Below are 16,630 nucleotides of genomic sequence, written 5' to 3' on the forward strand. Positions count from 1 at the left end.
GATTGGTGGCAGTCCCAATGACAGTTGAAATCGTGTACATCGTGTCTACTGTGCGACGGGTAAATACATATAGTTATCATTTATTATGTTTTTGACAGGGCCAAATACTTCCCAGTCAATTCGAGCTTCCATAACGATAAAGTTTTACTCGAAAATTAAATAATATAACACTTTAAATCGTTCAAACCCCACTGTCAGCAGCCCTGAAGATGGTTTTCCGTGGTTCCCCATTTTCACACCACGCAAATGCTGCGGCTGTAGCTTAGTTAAGGCTACGGCCCCTTCCTTCCCACTCCTAGGCCTTTCCTGTCCCATCGTCGCCATAAGACCTATCTGTGTCGGTGTGACGTAAAGCAAATAGCAAAAAAAACTTTAAACCGAATACATTTCAATAACTCTAAAAGTACATCATAGATCATAAAATATCAATCAATATTTCAAAAAGGAATTCTATAAAAATTCACTTCAAACAAAACTAACTTTTCATACAAATCTGTAAGCTAAACATTCAAACAAATAACCGTGTAACGCCAGATACTGCAGCTAGTTTATATATACACTTTATTCTAGTTATACTAGTTATTTCTGGGGTCGCTCGAGTCACCCAGGCTCATTTTGGTGTTGGCCGTACCGAGCTCGATAGCTGCAGTCGCTTAATTGCGGCCAGTATCCAGTATTCGGGAGATAGTAGGTTCGAACCCCACTGCCGGCAGCCCTGAAAATGGTTTTCCGTGGTTTCCCATTTTCACACCAGGCAAATGCTGGGGCTGTACCTTAATTAAGGCCACGGCCGTTTCCGTCCCACTCCTAGCCCTTTCCTGTCCCATTGTCGCCATAAGACCTATCTGTGTCGGCGCGACGTAAAGCAAATATCAAAAAGGTGTTGGCCGTGGATTTAAAACCGGATGCCATTCCTGACACCACGTGATTCTTGGGATGAACATCTTGACCCAGGATCGACCGCGATTCGAGTCTCAGTCTTCCGGGTCGGAAACCAGCAGCTCAGCCACTGAGCTATTCCCACCCCACATCTCGATATCATTATTTAAATTGATTTTTAATTTTCATATTTAGTAGTTTGTTCTTGTGTACCGGTATATATTATACTTCATTTTCACTAATTTACAACTTACATTTATAGACAAATTAATTATTTAATTGCATAAAAGATCATCTTTTTTTCTTGCGAATAGACCTATACCTAGATACTTGGGACCACGCTTGTTCAATCATTTGGCTTTGATCTTCGCCAGTGGCGTATGCCGGGATTAAGACGTGGGCTACTACTAGATAGTTGGTTTAGTGAACGTCAAGCGTTGAGCGTTTTGAGCTGCAGCCGATAGCCATCGGAGTAGCTTGAGTTGTTGTCAAGGCTGTTTCACAAGCTACTGCCCTGGCCTCTCCTACCGTCAATACTCAACACCTCATCAGTGGACTTGGTAGCGTAAAGTTCGGCAAATTGAAGTCCAGTCCGTGGCAAAACGGATAGAATGCTTGTCTTTGGTCCGATGGCCCCGGTTCAATTCTCAGAATCAACCCCCTCATACTCTTAATTCCTCTGGCTTTTGGAATGCGTGTTTATGACGCCTTCCCATTCATTCCATCCTCATTAAGTCACCAACAAACCTATACAGATGCCATGTACTATTATTATTATTATTATATATTGTACCGTTTTCATCGTCCTGATAACGGAATAAAGGTTGTCATACGACATTAAAAGTTTGCCATGCACGGTAATGAGATCGCGAAGATTACGGAATTGGGCCATACATATAAAAAGAACGCATATATTAAGTGAAATAGGCCGTGATTTCAGAAAATATATATATAATACGAACGTATAAAATCAAGGAGGCCATGCACGTGACGGCAAAGATGTTCATTTGGCGAATTAAGTATGCTTAGGTCACGGAGTGAGACGGAAAGTTATAAAGGATCCATGTGGCCGTGATAAAGAAATAGAAAGTTTTTTAAAATTGTTAAAAAAAGAAGTAGGTGAACAATAAAAAATCTGGTACGCAAAAATACGTAAATTTATCCACGAGAAAAAAATAATCTTCGCAGAAAGAAGAAGGGAGATATTTCAGTTATTAAGAGCTGAAGAACCTGCACAGTGAAGAAATATTTGAATTACACCTATATTTGAACAAATATCGTGACGGAAAATCAGAGCAAGTTGAATAGTATCCGAACAGTAGTCGGAATATAGACTGAAGGCTGTTACGAGATATTAAGTCAAGTTTAACGCATTATAGGTTGATTAGCTGGATATAAAAAAATTAAAGCTAATTTGATGATTTTTACCTGTTAAAATCTGTCACAAGGAGTCAACATTGAATTACTGTCTTAATAACCTGAATCAGAGATATAATCTAGATTCTCATTCTCAAGAGTATGGACGTGATATTAATTGCCATTTTGAAAATGTTTCTTTCACATATGACTAACGGCTACAACATGAGAGGCTAAATCGGAGATGGAGCCGACTTTCCGACGTAGACCGCCCAGCTGTTTCTACTATCCCGGGTCCCAAAACTACAACCTGATGGTGACGTAACGGATGTTGGAGACGATCTACGCAGTCCTAAGATGACAACATCGAAGCCAGACCCAGTCATCTAACGTCAGCAACTGCAAGTTAAGTTCCAAAGAATTACTTTATTATCTTGAAATTAATGTGTCGTAGATGTAGTATTCATATAATTGTAGTGAACATTGGTATGTTGTTTTTACGTAGTTCTTCGTGATGAAATCTCAGTCGATGTTATCTTTGCAATGAGATTGTCCTAGTTGATTTATTATTATGGGAGTAGGTATTTCTTCCAGAGTTTACAATCAATGTCATAATATAGGAATGTTTATAATTGAACAAGGAGAGATTTAGAGTGTGATTTTCAACCATTATGGGATTGAAACAACGTATACAAAGAGACGTATCCCAGATGTAATATTTTTAAAGAAGATAGTTGATTTCTGAGTAACTAATATCTGGTTGCTGTTACGACGCGATGGCATGTGAGTAAATATTAACTTGTTTAGTTTATATATGTGTTTCATTTTCAGGATTACGTGTTTATGTGTATTATATATGAAATCTAACCCAAAAGTGTACCGTTGCAGTACTTTAATGATATGTTAAGATGATTTGCCGCCTTGTTGGAAATGATAAATGTTTACGTAGCGAAGTTATGATTTGAGTGGCATGTTGATGTGGATTTACGAATAATTATTCGCTGAGATATATTTGTGGGAATGAATAATGATATATTATGGTAATTAATATTGATAAATGGAGAAATAGATATGCTTATGGATAATTTTGGCGGTAAATACGGCGTATTACTGGCCAATGGTGATGTTTGACATATGCGGCAAAATATTAATATGGTAATGCGAGATATATTGGGTTAGTGGTACACGAATACAATGAAATACATCGTAGATTTCGTATGTGGGTTACCGTAAACTGTCTTCATATTAAATTTCCAAATAAGAAATAAAAGAAGAGAAAATTGTTGTCTTCATAGAGAATATATCAACGTTGTACTGAATATTATTTGAAGTTTGGTGTCGAGAATGTATTTAATTCATAGAACAACTTCATAATTTAAATCTCTACCACAATTAAATAAAATAGGTTACCAAATGCATTCCTACGGAATTTTTTATATTTGACTGGATATTGGTGAAACCATGAATCATGTTAGGTATAATTTCTATTTGAACTACGGTAATAATTGATCTTTACACGATACCTACATTTAATTTTAAGATGTTATTTGAATATTTTAACCAAATGACATGGTCAAGGTGACCAATATTTCTCATTTAATGAACTATATATATATTTGAAATAGCCATTTTGAGCTGATATATATTTGGAACTTACTTGCGATTGCTAACGTTATAACATCGGAAGAAACGCGTGTGTTAATGACAGAATATCAATTTGATAATGATGAAAATAAGCATATTTTTAAGAAAAGAAACAATAACTGATGGACTCAGATTAAGCATATTTATTATGAAGATTACTAAGGCTTAGGGACGTAGATTTATTTTTTACCCAAAAATGTTATACTACGTTTTCAACAGATAGAATATGTACTTTCTATTTATGTAATTTATTTTTGTGATGCGCATAATTAATGCCAGAGGAATAGTTGAATCAGATCGAAGATAGATTAAAATTTAAATTTATTTTTATAGAGAGGAGGAAGATAATTGATGTCAATACATATTATCAGATTTTCTTATATGGTTCTAGAATCATGAAATAAATTATAGATTATCCAATTTAGTGTTATTATTTTAGGAGATAGGCTAATATCATTATGATATAAATGATTTTGAATTAATTCATTTAAAAAATATATTTTATTTATTTTCTTTTCTTCGAATGATTGGACTTGGAAAACTTGATATTGATTCTGGAGGACGAATGGTATCGATGGTAATTTATTAAAAAGGAAATGTGGTGTCCCAGTTGATCTCACGTAAAAATAGTACGGTTCGTATAAGCAATTTAATTATCCCTGAGAGGTGTCGCGTGGCAATTTAAGGATTATCATATCAATAAATGTGATAAGAAAAATGAAGATTACGATATCGCTTAAATTTTATGATGCGGTAACTGTTTATTCAATGAATATTAGAAGCGAGCATAGCTACCGACACTTAGCATCATTTTTATTAAATGCATTGATCCATTTAATGATCTGTAGAAGTGATGGATGGTTGAGGGGAAAATAGCCGGAGCAATTGATAGGTCGCCCAATATGGTGCAAGAAAGAAACCCCCTCAGGATGGTGCAATATATATATATATATAATACGCTGGGGCCATCAACGACAACGTGAAGTCTGGTTGCATTTGACACTGAACTTGGCCTTCTTTAGAGCCCAAATTTCCCTCATTCTTTGTGAGTGGGCCTGCTTATGCTCCTCTGAACAAAGGGCACCGTGTCTTCTCTTCGGTTGCTCGTCTCGGTTTAGCCCGTTCGTCAATATTTTCTTGCGGAAGCGCTGTTAAGGGCGTCTTCAACTGAGATACGTAGCATTTGCAGGACTTCTTTGGTATTTCTAAACCAGGGAATTGTGGTTTTGGGATTTGAATAAAAAAAGTGAAAGATTTCGTTAGTTAACTTTCTTCCGTCCATTCTTTTCAGATGACCGTAAAATCGTGCCCGTCTTTTTCTGATTGTGTCGGTAATTTTACTCTATTTTGTTGTAGACTTCCTTGTTGGATCTCTTTTGATGGATTCCATTTCTATACTTTGATCCCAAGATGCCTCTCACAATTTTGCGCTCTTTTTTCTCCAGTTCTTCAAGGAGTCCTTTGTTGGCATTTTTTATTATTAATAATATTATTATTAATAATAAACATATACATCCTCATTACAGACCGTTGTGCTCTTCAGCGTTCAGTCTGCAAGCCTCTGTGAATTTACTAAGTGTCACCAGAATCCTCTATTTGCAATTAGCGCTGTGGCCTCATTTAGTTTTATACCACTTATCTTTAAATCGTTAGAAACTGAGTCTAAACATTGTCGTCTTTGTCTCCCTCTGCTTCCCTTACCCTCTATAATAGAGTCCATTATTCTTCCAAGTAATCTATCCTCCTCCATTCGCCTCACATGACCCCACCACCGAAGCCGGTTTATGCATACAGCTTCATCCATCGAGTTCACTCCTAATTTAGCCTGTATCTCCTCATTCCGAGTACACTCCTGCCATTGTTCACCTGTTTGTACCAGTAATCATTCTCGCTACTTTCATGTCTGTTACTTCTAACTTATGAATAAGATATCCTGAGTCCACCCAGCTTTCCCTCCCGTAAAGCAAAGTTCGTCTGGAAACAGAACGATATAAAGATAGTTTCATCCGGGAGCTGACTTCCTTCTTACAGAATACTGTTGATCGCAACTGCGAACTCACTACATTAGCTTTACTGCACCTTGATGCATTCTCACTTACTATATCCCGGGAGAACACACATCCTAAATACTTGAAATTATCTACCTATTCCAGCTTTGTATCGCCAATCTGACATTCAATTCTGCTGAATTTCTTGCCTACTGACATCAATTTAGTCTCCGAAAGCTAATTTTCATACCATACTCACTGCACCTAGTTTCAAGTTCCAAGATATTAGACTGCAGGCTTTCGGCAAAATCTGCCATTAACACCAAGTCGTTAGCATAGGCTAGACTGCTTACTACATTTCCACCTAACTGAATCCCTCCATGCTACTTTATACCTTTCAACAGATGATCCAAAGGTGAATGATTACAGCCTTGTCTAACCCCTGTAAGTACCCTGAACCAAGAACTCATTCTACCATCAATTCTCACTGAAGCCCAATTGTCAACACAAATGCCTTTGATTGATTTTAATAATCTACCCTTGATCCCATAGTCCCCCAGTATGGAGATCATATTTTCCCTCGGTACCCTGCCATATGCTTTCTCTACATCAACGAAACATAAACACAACTGTCAATTCCTCTCGTAGCATCTTTCATTTACCTGGCGCACGCTGAAAATCTGATCCTGACAGCCCCTCTGTTGTCTGAAACCACACTGGTTTTCATTCAACTTCCTCTCGACCACTGGTCGCACCATCCCTTCGAAGACGCCAATGAATACTTTTCCTGGTATACTAATCAATGAGATGCCTCGATAGTTCTTGCAATAATTCCTGTTCCCTTGCTTATAGATAGGTACAATTACTGCATTTGTCCAGTCTGAAGGTACCTTACCAACACTCCATGCTAATTATTCTATGAAGCGATTTCATCCCTGCCTTCCCACTATACTTCACCATTTCAGGTCTAATTCCATCTATTCCTGCTGCTTCATAACAATGGAGTTTATTTAACTTACCAACCTTTCCACTTCCTCAAGCGTAATATCACCAACATGATTTGCCTTCTTTGAATGAGCGCCGTTGTTCCCCATGTGTGTATGTTGGGTATTCAGCCCGAAGGCTGGCTGGATCCTCAACAGGTTCACCATTAGCTGTCATAGATGGCCTAGGTGTCACTGAAAAGGCGTACTAGGGAAATGAGGAGTGAGGTAGTTTCCCGTTGCTTTCCTCACTGAGCCAGAAGTTGCTATTGCACATCAGTCTGCCAAGCCCACTGAAATGCGTGCACCAACCGACCCTATGAGCAACATTTTCACACCATTCATAGCAGCGACTGGCTGCATAAGGAATGGCATTAGTTGTGTCACTCATACCTCAGCCACTTTCATATTGTCAAGGCCAAGAATAAGACTGAGACAGGTCAATGAAAGTAAACAATTTTATTCTAGCCCATGCCAACAGACATGGTGCAATGTAAACACTACATCTTGCCAGCAAAGGCCTTTGTTCCCCATACCGCCATGAAAATTTTCTTTGACTTTGAGAAGATTTTCAAAATATTTCCTCCACCTGTCCAGTGATTCACTGAGATACATTAAGATTTCACCCGAATTACCCAAAACACTGTTCTTTTCTTTTAACTCTCCCTTCCTAAGATTCTTTATCACTGTCCAAAAGGTTTCCCTGCTGCTTGACCTAGCCTTTCCAGGTTATTACCAAAATCTTCGCACGACTTCTTTTTGGATTCAACAACTATTTGTTTCGCTCTGTTTCTTTCAACTACGTACGATTGCCTGTCTGCATCAGACCTTGTTTGAATCAATTTCTGATAAGCCTTCTTTTTACGTCTACAAGCTGCCCTCACTTCATCATTCCACCAAGATGTTCGCTTTTTCTCATCTTCACACACAGTTGTTCCTAGGCATTCCCTTGCTGTTGCTACTACAGCATCCCTGTATGCCACCGATTCTCTTTCTATATCCTGAACCTGCTTACTGTTTACTGTTCGGAACTTCTCACTAATTATATCCATGTACTCCTGTCTAGTTCCTCGTCCAGGAGATTTTCTTCCCTTGTTCGTTTGCAGACAGATTTCACTTTCTCTACCCTAGGCCTAGATAAGATAGTGGTCTGTTTCATAGAAAAATCCCCGAAAAACGCGTACATTCCTAACAGATTTGAAGTCGGTTATGATATAGTATATTATTGATCTGGTACCCCTAGACTCCCACGTATAGCGGTGAATAGCTTTATGCTTGAAGAATGTATTCGTAACTACTAAACCCATATTAGCACAGAAGTCCAGCAGACGCTTCCCATTCCTATTAGCTTCCATATTTTCCCCACATTTACCAATCACCCTTTCATATCCTTCAGTTCTATCTCCAACTCTTACGTTGAAATCGCCCATTAGCACTATCCTATCCTTGCTGTTGGCCCTGATTACAATGTCACTCAATGCTTCATAAAACTTGTCGATTTCATCCTCATTTGCACCCTCACATGGTGAATTATTATTATTATGATTATTAGATTATTTTTTAATTTTACACTATTACAATTAGGATCCATCGTTCACCGGTTTATTAGCTTCCTCGAGAGATCAGTGGTGGTGTCCGACCCATCATCACGGATTCTGTTCCGTCCAACAAAAGGCAACACTAAACCTTAAAGATTGCATTTTATTTTAGCTGATCTATGTATACGAAATATAGTCTCATACTCCTAGAACTATATTACTCCTAAAACAGCAGCCCTAGAGTGTCTACCTACAAGGATGTAGAAGTAAAAGGGAGTGAAATACCAGCACTCTGTTATCTATATTATTAAGTCAGAAGTATGAGGTGAAAAAGTATATACGATGAGGAACGCATGGTTGCTCGTTACCAGTGGCGATCTAATGGAGCGAAGCCTAGTACACCTATCCCCCCGCCTTCCACACCTACCGGACATATAGCGGCAAGCCGCGCGTGGTGAGGCGAACGAAGAGGAACGCAACGTTTGGACTGCAATATCAGTCTCCGATGCCTTGTTCTCAGAAATACGTGCGAAGTGTTTTCTCATTGCTTTCAAGTTTTGTAAATGGAACAATGTGCTAGATGCTTACATTATAATGAGCTTTAGATTTCTGTGGTTCTCTTTTCAGGTGTGGGCTTCGTCGATAGACTTGGTAGCGTTCAGTATACGGCGCTCATCTTTACCCAGTATTGTTGCATCTTCTTCCCGTGTAACTACTCCCTTTCTTCTGAAATTGGGGGCACCCTTCTTCTACATTGGATTTTTCCTGAAAACCACGGACTTTCTTCAGGATCTGTCTCACAACCTGTCTGTTATGCAAGGCTGTCAGCCAATTGTTTTATGTCCTTCTCAGTCGCTATCAGCTGTGTTATAATAACTTTGTTGTTTTGCCAGGATAGTCAGAGAGCCTTTTATCGTCGGGTGGAGGTATAAATTTTTAAGTCTCTAGTACTCCCCGTCTTCCAGCACCGGGTCACCCGCCCCAAACTTACCTACCGTTATGTTCATCCTATTGAGTGTTCCTTATTGTTCCTTTACCTCTGTTCATGACTTGATTTGACACTAGTTTTTTTCAATACTTATGATATTAAGAAAATAGCCTTTATGTTTTCCGTTTTCTATATTTGTACGACGCTAATAAAGGTACGGGTGTATTCTGCACGAAGGCAGGTCCGAACCTCCGCAGAGGTGTGCCTGAGCCGGAGTTTACGTGCGGGAGGGTGGCCAGTTCCTTTCCGCTCCTCCATTCCCTTACCCTCCACCAACAGCGCGTGGCAACCCACCCAAATCTTGACCACGCCCAATGTGGCTTAACTTCGGAGATGTCACGGTATCCAGTGTTTCAACACGGCTACGGCCGTTAGGCTAATAAAATGCCTAGTTTATACACTTCAGAAAGAATAACTTGGTGTGTAATGAAAATAATTGAATGATGGTCCAAAATGTCTTAAAAACATTCCGTATATCTCATCATAATCAAATTTTCCACTTTTGTTTTCAGTAAATGTGTTAACTACAAGAATATTCACAGAGAAGCATTGAAATATGGCATAGATGTTATAGGTCAAATTCATTTATTTTTGAAATGATTGTTTTCATAGTAGTTCTAATGTATTTTATTTAAAAGCCCGTATGTGCTGTTTAGATCTGTTTCGTGGGGGAGAAGGACTGAACCCCCTAACCACCCTCAGACCCTGGGTACGGCATTGAGGCTACGCGTACCAGCATTAAAGAAGTACAACAAACGTGCTTATAACTTACACCGTCCGCACACGGGGAAACACGAAAGCAATAAAAGTCACTAGGTGGTGCTGGCGATCTCCGTGGTCTGGGCAGCAGGGCATTAGCACACGGGCAACATTTTAGACAGGCAACTCGTACTTTACCTACGATATATTATAGTAGTGTTTTTTAAAGGCTTTCGAAGGTCCCACATATTTTTTTCGGTTCATCATTTCGAGTGAATCAAGTGAGGTACATTAGATCCCGACGAAAAAACTGAAGGAAGTATTGGGTTGATTTCTAGATTAAAAGGAACACACGATACAGGCTATGCGTTGCAGCGAACGAACTGCAAGAAAGTGACGTCACATTTCTTACATTTTATAGAATCTAGAATCTTATACTATAATCTATTAGTTTCATTGTCCCTATTGATAGTTCAAGTACAAGTATGAAGGATGAGTTCTCCACCTAATCAATACTTTATGTTACATAGTGTTAGGTTTCTCGATTGCGCTTATATGAATCTTAGGTTTTTACGCTGTGAAGGGTTGGATTCCAGTGGATGTTCAAGGGCATGATCAAGGTCATATGATTGGAGGCTGGTATTTCCATTTGTGGGCTAGTTGGGGCACAATGATCATATGAGGACAAGAAGGTACCTACCTAGCCGGTGAAGGTGTTTCTGAAGAACTGGGTAGCTAGCTCCACAAATAGATTCCATCCTGTTACTTCACCAGTTAGGAGTGTCCTTTTATTGAAGGTTCGTAATTAAGGATCAGACAGTGTCAGAAGGTCGGAACAAGAACGTTCAGAAACTGTGCAGTTCCTTCCTTCGTTCCGGCTTTGGACTGCAGAGTAGTACTCTGGGACTGTTCTGTCAACGCCACTTTCGGAGATAAGTTTTACTTCTTTTCTTCCTTGTTGGTTGCTTTCGAGAAATCTGTTTAGGGTTGGACTGTGACAGTTGCCTCGATTCAGGCAAAGTATTAGCGGACTGTTCATGGGCTAGTGGCAAGGAATCTTGAACATTAGATGTCAACAGAGGTAAAGTCGGAGCAGCTGCTGGTCGTGGTGGCGGAAACGGAGGGGACAATGGATCCCAGTCCGTTCATTCGGAATCAGCAGGTGTTGAAATGAGGGGCGGAGAGCCCAGATCTTCGGGGTCATTTACCTCGCTCCTTCAGAATTTGGGGGAAAATTACCTGTAGTACGGTTAGAAGCATTCGTGAACGGCAAACTAAACTGCATGGATTCGCGTAAGTAATGAGTCTTTTTATTTTATTTTTGTTTTTTTGCTTTGGAGCCGGAGCCGCTTGGGCAAACGTTCTCTATTATCGCTAAACAGAGAGAAAAAATGGAATGGATCCAACACTTCGAAAATGAAGGTATCGGCCAAAGAAAGACAAGGGCTACGAATGGCTTGAAAATTAAAAACTCTCTAGGCCTGCATACGTCATAACGTCGAGGTCGGAAAAGAGTAAGAGTTGACCAAGGGAGGTCTGATGAACGTGAGGAGCCTGGCACAACTAAGTGGAATCAATGCCAGGACTCAGCTAATGGCCCCGTGGTCGCCAATCCCCGCTCTCAAGTTAATAGCCCATGGACCCCTTGTAGTCGCCTCTTACGAAGTCAGGGAATACCAGGGGAAACAACTAACATCTAATTCTAACATTCCCCCATCCACTACCCGAGGCAATGGTGGTGTGACCGCAGCCCTAAGAGGAAGTACAACTAGGCAACCATCCTCCACACAACACCAATCAGGTAGTAAAAGTTAAAGGGGTGAAACACTTCAAGAAACGAAGGCATCGGTCAAAGAAGTCAAGGGCCACGGAGGGCTCGAAAAAGAATGACTCCTTAGGCCTCCACAGGCAACACCGTCGGGGTCGAAAAAGAACAAGAATCGACCAAGGGAGGTCGAAGAGGTCAGATGAAAGTGAGGAGCCAGGCGCAAGCAAAGAGGAAACAATGTCAAGACTCAGCCAAGCGCCCCGCTGTCGTCAACATGCGCTCCCAAGTCGAGAGACCCTGAGATATACCCGAGGCAGAAAGGTTGGCTGAACAGTAAGAGAACTGAAAAGTCACGAGGTTAGGATAGGAAGGAAACAGAAATGAAAAAAGAGCAGAGACACCTCTCAGGCAACTCGAGGCCCTACTGGCCCTACTGGCCCTACTCCGAGGCCAATATATCACGAGTCATGAGTAACCTTAGCTGGCACAGCCTCGGGATCAACAAGCACACAAGTCCCCACAACGACATTAAGGTCATGATGCGACTAGAGGGGGTATTATTGTTATATATTCACAAAATGTAATTGTCTTCGTTATATTAGTTGGCCTGTCGTTTACCGAACAAAACGAGACCGGAATGTTTCATATCGGTCGACGAATTCACTCGCTCAATCAATCAATCAATCAATCAATCAATCAATCAATCAATCAATCAGTCAATCTATCAATCAATCACTACTGATCTCCATTTAGGGCAGTCGCTCAGGTGACAGATTCCCTATCCGTTGTTTTCCTAACCTTTGCTTAAATTATTGCAAAGAAATTGGAAATTTATTGAACATCTCCCTTTGTAAGTTATTTCAATACCTAAATTCCCTTACTATAAACGAATATTTGTCCCAATTTGCCTCTTGAATTACATCCTTATATTCATATTGTGATCTCTCCTACTTTCAAAGACACCACTCAAACTTATTCGTCTACTAATATCATTCCACGCCATATCTCCACTGACAGCTCGGACCATATCACTTAGTCTTCTCCGAAGTCTTCCCAGCCCAAACTTTGAAACTTGTTTGGAACGCTATTCTTTTGTCGGTAATTATCCAGAACAAATCGAGCTGCTTTTCTTCGGATTTTTTCCAGTTCCCGAATCAGGTAATCCTGGTGAAGGTCTCATACACCTGAATCGTACAATACTCTAGTTGTGGTCTTATCAGAGACGTATATTGAACCCTTGGAAATGAGGCAGTTTGGGTGCATTATGCCCTCTCCTTTACATCCTTACTACAACCCCTAAATCCCCTTATAACCATATGCAGAGATCTGTACCCTTTAATTACAATCCCTTTTATGTGATTACCCCAACGAAGTTCTTTCCCTATATTAACACCCAGGTAGGCCTATAGTCCGCCCACCCTTTACGATATTACTTTGTACGGGGGTGAGGAGTAAGGAGGGGGCTCTCCCGGTTCCGGTTATACTGCCAACTGAATGGGAATGAAATATGAATTGAATCGATAATATGACCGATCAATATGAATTTTCTAAACATTTATTATCTTACGCCAAAAACTGTGTCACACATACATCATTTAACAGTATATAACATTTCTCAATGCGAATCTTGTTCCTAGCAAGAATTCTATAGTTTGGCTTTGCTGTGTAAACAACAACAGTAAAGTGTTTGCCAAGCATAAGCGATTCATAGTTTGTGTTTCAAATGTTGCCAGTACGAATCTCGAATATAACCGAGATCGACCGATTCAGCACTAGGGTGAGCAAGTATCACTAAAAGGTGCGCGTACTGTACTTACAACGATCCCCATAAGGAATTTTCACACCATCAACACAGTAATTTAAACTGCTAGGACTTTCCCTATTTGTCAAACTCACAACCTTTTAACCTCATTTATCATCGTACCATTGCCTACTGTCCATCTTACAACACCATCGGGGTCATTTTGCAGTTTCTCACAATCTTGTAACTTATTTATTACTCTATACAAAATAACATCATCCGTAAAAAGCCTTATCTCTGATTCCACTTCTTTACTCATATCAATTATATATATATATTTTTTTTTACCCGTAAAAAGTGTTCATATATTTAAGGCGCTTGATATCAAATTAACGAGCATGACCCTTAATTCTGGGAGTGGCTTTATCACTGGAGTTGGTACAGAGAGGGGTATAGTTATCAATTTTAGAGATTCTTTTGATAAATTGAGTTTATTGATCATCAAAAGCAAGTTCATATCACCTTCGTACAGCAGCATGGAAGTGTCGTGGCTGGTTGGTACCTCCAAGTCCTGGAATGGCGCTGGACAACGCCCGGGCAGGGACCACGCCTGCTCGGATGAGGAGTTCTGGAATGTCTCGACGTTCTGGAATGTCTCGACGTTCTGGAAGGTCTTTAAGATTCGCACACGTTCCAGGATTCGATTTGGAACGTAATTCACACTGGAGTTTTCTGCACGGCACTCCACACATTCATGGCACTGTCTGAACAGATATGACCTTTTAATGATTGTTACTGCACTCTGGATATTCAATAAAAACGTTCATAACACGAGCTTACTGTAAGTCAGAATGTTCTAGAGGATTACTGTCACTACAGTTCTAAATGCATAGTTCTGAAGATTTAAAACACATTGGCAATGCACTGTATAAATAGCACTCGGAAACTGTCCTGTTCCGTCGATAGGCGAAGTGAATAGCCATTAAAGAAAATAATATTTGAAAGAAAATGTCTGGATGCACTCAAACTACTGGAACGTTCTAGGCTTTCTAGGAACGCGACATGCGTATTCTGAATTGTCACAGTCTTTGACGAGGATAAGAATGAAACACAAGTCCCCGTGCAGCACTTGGGAAATATGCACATTTCACAATTAAACGTAATATTGAACGTCCCCTAAGTTCCACAGTTTACAAGACGTAAGTTCAATGAGGCACTTGGGAAAACAAGTCATATCGTACACACGAAAGTTTATGTCAGTAGGGCACAAGTTCATCCTACAAGCTCGGAAAATTTCAATGTTCCAGAAATTGATCCACAAAATACAAGTTTGAGTAAGTTCGAAACGTAAGTTCAGTGTGCTACACAACACTCGTGAAAATTCAAAGTCCTTTCAATCGTCGTCGAATAACTAAGTCCCTATGTGGCACTTCAAAAAAATTACAAGGTTCCAATGTGCAGAAATAACAAAGTTCCAATGTGTCAAATATTAAAGTCCCAACACGACACCCGAAAAAAATAGTGTTCCGATGTGTCAAAATATTAAAGTCCCAACACGACACTTGAAGAAAATAAAGTTCCGATGACAATGTTCCAGTATGTCACCTTACGAAAATAATAAAGTCTCACCGCGACACTTGGCTAAAATAACTAAGTTCCAATGAGACGCTTCAGAAAAATAACAAAGTTCTTATATGACACTTTAAGAAAATATCAAAGTCCAATCGCGACACACGAAAAAAAATTAGCAAAGTTCCAGTGTGTCAATATGACAAAGTTCCAACATGATACTCGCAGAAAATAACAAAGTCCCAATCAGGCACTTCAAGAATATGATAAAGTCCCGACACAACACTTAACGAAAATATCGAAGTTCCAATACTTGGAATTCGAAGACTGTCGACAAGAAGTTCGACGCGAACAATACTCCTCCTGTCGCACGTGTCACAGAGACGGCGGAGTGACAGATACTGATTTCGTAGGTCAGGTGGTCCTCCTTTTATACACGTTGGCATGGAAGTGTCTAGAACCCGGGTACTATCTACCCTTATAACTTCTATAATACTCGGCGGATTTTCTTGAAATCTTGACAGATGACGTCTATTGTAGAGGTTTTTAAGATGGCAGTGTCAAAATAGCAATGAAGTAGCGAAAATGTACTATATATGGTAGTGGATAGCTGGCTTACGGCGGCCACGTCACTCGCTGGGTACGTCACTGCGTTCGGCTGGCTGCCTACCTTCCACCTCGCGCGAGATTCAACAAACATACTTCGGACTTCTCTCGTAGCGGCGTTCCCGGTACATGTCCCCCCTCTTAGGGCAAAGAAAATTCGACAAGGATTTTCTTTAGGCTTCTCTCTCGAAGTATGCTTTTAGGCTAGAAGCATTATATGCCTTCGGTGGTTCCATGATGTGTGTTCTTGCTTATGCTCTGCATCTCCATACAATGGAATAGGGACGTCTTTTATAAGTGGAAGTATCCTTGACATCCAGATGATATTTAAAATCTCGGATCTCTCCGGATTTATCATTGAACACTTCTGGATAAGTTTCGAAGATTTCCTTGACTGAATCCGCAACGTCTTTGTTGGCCACTGGATCTTCAATCACACTGATTACGGAGCTGACATAGTCTGGACCGTCGTCGTACATCTCATCTATCAAGGGTACATCTCCGACGTGTCCCACTTCCTCGGGATCACCCTCTTCATCTCCGACTGGTGGAGCATCGCTATTTCCACCATCGAATTCTTCTTGCGGGGTATCTATCCCTTGTATCCGACCATCGTCTCCTTCGATCAGCTGTAATTCTACAGGGTCTACGTTATAAAATGTAATGACGTTTGCTGTGTAATCAATCACTCCTCCATATTGGATGAGGAAATCGGATCCAAGGTTAACATTGAATCTCATCTGAGAAATCACTATAAAACTTGCTCTAATTGAACATGTCCCACGACTAATTCCGTAAAAGTCTGTAATTTACATTTAAGGCACTTATCTGGAACAATCCCTTTGATCCTAAGTTGGGAAACAGGCATCAC

This window comes from Anabrus simplex, chromosome 1 (genome assembly GCF_040414725.1).
Source record: "Anabrus simplex isolate iqAnaSimp1 chromosome 1, ASM4041472v1, whole genome shotgun sequence".
In the NCBI taxonomy this organism is placed as follows: domain Eukaryota; kingdom Metazoa; phylum Arthropoda; class Insecta; order Orthoptera; family Tettigoniidae; genus Anabrus; species Anabrus simplex.